A 3,735-nucleotide genomic window follows, 5' to 3' on the forward strand; every position below is an offset into this window, starting at 1 on the left:
GGCGTGGCGTTGCGTTGCTCCCAGATGTTGCACAGTCTCTCCCTCCTGGGAAGAGATAAGCAATGGAAGAGGGAGACATTGCTTTGCTTCCAGATGTTGCCCAGAGGAAGAAGGCTTAATCTGAAATGCAACATCTGCATTTTGCGCTCACAATGGAGGGGTGGGAATTGCCTGAAGAAGCCAGTATGAATCGCTGAGCTCGGCGGTGAAGTCTATGGGTTCAAGGAACGTGGACACGAGCGCCCCTCCCCCAAACATTCTTGTCCTTCCCCCTGCTGGAGCCAAGGTTTCCCGGGCAACGGACTGGGGACTGGGGCCAGCGCGACAACCCTCGGTGAGCTGCCCCTGTCCCCTCTGTCCTGCCACAATTGATGAATCAGAAGGTGAATATGATCAGCGTTTGACGGTTTTGTCAGTTTCAAGTTTCTCTGCTCTCTCTGTGGGGAAAGATATGGAGCATGTGGAAATAGAGAGGGAAGATCATGGAGGAATTTCAAAACAAAGATAGGATTTTTAAAATTTATTTGGCAGTGTACAAGGGGCCTCAGATTGTTCATGCGAGGGAGAACCCAAAAATCACACAACACCAGATTATAATTAAACAGGTTTATTTGGAAGTTCTAGCTTTTTGAGTGCTGCTCCTTCGCCAGGTAGCTGTGGAGTAGGATCAGAGGGCACACAACATATCGTAAAAGATCATGGCGTCATACACTGATTTGATATTTTGAACAAACCTGGATTGTTGTTAAGTCCTTCATCTTTTAGAATGAGTTGCATGTTTTGATTCATTAATATGTATTCCCACAACGTTTTTCAAGTCACATTCCCGAGATAACTTAAGGCTTTGTGCATCTCAGCTCAGACAATGCAGTAAAGGTGAATTTATAAAGTAGGAATTTATAAAAAGTCACATGGATTATATAAAACATTGACTGCTGACAGATTGTGTGTTTTCTTGAGGAAAATAGTTTCAGATAAGACTCCAGCACTGAACAATTTCCAGCACCAAAACTAAACCCTATTATATCCCATAATGACCAATCTATGCACGGTTATTTAAAAATTAAACTTAGTATTTTGTCAATCTGCCCCATGGTCACACTCTTGGTGAAATACAATTTCCATCTCAGCTTGGATTGGAAAACACTGTTTTATCTTACCAATGTACATAAAACCTAAACCTGCAGTTTCACTTCCAGTCAAGAACACATGATAGTTTTCTACTTAGCTTCAGCACATTTCCAGCATTCAACGTGTTCTTCCTCTTAATGTAAGTTGAAAACAAGATTCTGTTCGGTATCTAGGAGTCTGAGCCATGGGAGACAGTGGCTGGAACACATTTCTTCTTCACTGCAGGATAAACCAACACCAGGGCTTTGCTGTCAGTGAAGAGACACAAGAAAGATCAAACTGCCATTTGTCCCCCTCAGCGTGACCCAGAAGGGTGTGTCCTCGCTGAATAGGAGCAGATTTTTGGCCATTCGGCCTATCACGTCTGCTCCACGATTCAATCATGGCTGATAGGTTTTTCAAACTCATTTTCCGGCTTTCTCCCCATAACCTTTGTCCCCTTGGCAATCAAGAACTTATCGACCTCTGTTTTAAATACACTCAATGAACTGGCCTCCACAGCCTTCAATGGCAATGAATTCCAAAGATTCACCACTCTTTGGCTGAAGAAGTTCCTCCTCACCCCCGTTTTAAAAGGTCTTCCCTTTACTCTAAGGCTGATCCCTCGGGTCCTAGTTTCCCCTACCATAGAACATAGAACATAGAACATAGAACAATACAGCACAGAACAGGCCCTTCGGCCCACGATGTTGTGCCGAACTTCTATCCTAGATTAAGCACCCATCCATGTACCTATCCAAATGCCGCTTAAAGGTCGCCAATGAATCTGACTCTACCACTCCCACGGGCAGCACATTCCATGCCCCCACCACTCTCTGGGTAAAGAACCCACCCCAGACATCTCCCCTATACCTTCCACCCTTCACCTTAAATTTATGTCCCCTTGTAACACTCTGTTGTACCCGGGGAAAAAGTTTCTGACTGTCTACTCTATCTATTCCTCTGATCATCTTATAAACCTCTATCAAGTCACCCCTCATCCTTCGCCGTTCCAACGAGAAAAGGCCTAGAACTCTCAACCTATCCTCGTACGACCTACTCTCCATTCCAGGCAACATCCTGGTAAATCTTCTCTGCACCCTCTCCAAAGCTTCCACATCTTTCCTAAAGTGAGGCGACCAGAACTGCACACACTACTCCAACTGTGGCCTAACCAAAGTCCTGTACAGCTGCAACATCACTTCACGACTCTTGAATTCAATCCCTCTGCTAATGAACGATAATACTCCGTAGGCCTTCTTACAAACTCTATCCACCTGAGTGGCAACCTTCAAAGATCTATGTACATAGACCCCAAGATCCCTCTGTTCCTCCACCTGACCAAGAACCCTACCATTAACCCTGTATTCCGCATTCTTATTTGTTCTTCCAAAATGGACAACCTCACACTTGGCAGGGTTGAACTCCATCTGCCACTCCTCAGCCCAGCTCTGCATCATATCTAAGTCCCTCTGCAGCCGACAACAGCCCTCCTCACTGTCCACAACTCCACCTATCTTTGTATCATCTGCAAATTTACTGACCCACCCTTCGACTCCCTCATCTAAGTCATTAATAAAAATTACAAACAGCAGAGGACCCAGAACTGATCCCTGCGGAACTCCACTTGTAACTGGACTCCATGCTGAATATTTACCATCTACCACCACTCTCTGACTTCGACCGGTTAGCCAGTTTTCTATCCAATTGGCCAAATTTCCCTCTATCCCATGCCTCCTGACTTTCCGCATAAGCCTACCATGGGGAACCTTATCAAATGCCTTACTAAAATCCATGTACACTACATCCACTGCTCTACCCTCATCCACATGCTTGGTCACCTCCTCGAAGAATTCAATAAGACTTGTAAGGCAAGACCTACCCTTCACAAATCCGTGCTGGCTGTCCCTAATCAAGCAGTGTCTTTCCAGATACTCGTAAATCCTATCCCTCAGTACCCTTTCCATTACTTTGCCTACCACAGAAGTAAGACTAACTGGCCTGTAATTCCCGGGGTTATCCCTATTCCCTTTTTTGAACAGGGGCACAACATTCGCTACTCTCCAGTCCCCTGGTACCACCCCCGTTGCCAGTGAAGACGAGAAGATCATTGCCAACGGTACTGCAATTTCCTCTCTTGCTTCCCACATAATCCTAGGATATATCCCGTCAGGCCCGGGGGACTTGTCTATCCTCAAGTTGTTCAAAATGTCTAACACATCTTCCTTCCTAACAGGTATCTCTTCTAGCTTATCAGTCCGTTTCACACTCTCCTCTTCAACAATACGGTCCCTCTCGTTCGTAAATACTGAAGAGAAGTACTTGTTCAAGACCTCTCCTATCTCTTCCGACTCAATACACAGTCTCCCACCACTGTCCTTGATCGGACCTACCCTCGTTCTCGTCATTCTCAGGTTTCTCACATACGCATAGAATGCCTTGGGGTTATCCTTGATCCTATCCGCCAAGGATTTTTCATGCCCTCTCTTAGCTCTCCTAATCCCTTTCTTCAGGTCCCTTCTGGCTATCCTGTATCCCTCCACTGCTCTGTCTGAACCTTGTTTCCTCAACCTTATGTAAGCCTCCTTCTTCCTCTTTACTAGACATTCAACCTCCCTCGTCAAC

This window comes from Chiloscyllium punctatum, chromosome 31, assembly GCF_047496795.1.
Source record: "Chiloscyllium punctatum isolate Juve2018m chromosome 31, sChiPun1.3, whole genome shotgun sequence".
NCBI classification, from domain to species: domain Eukaryota; kingdom Metazoa; phylum Chordata; class Chondrichthyes; order Orectolobiformes; family Hemiscylliidae; genus Chiloscyllium; species Chiloscyllium punctatum.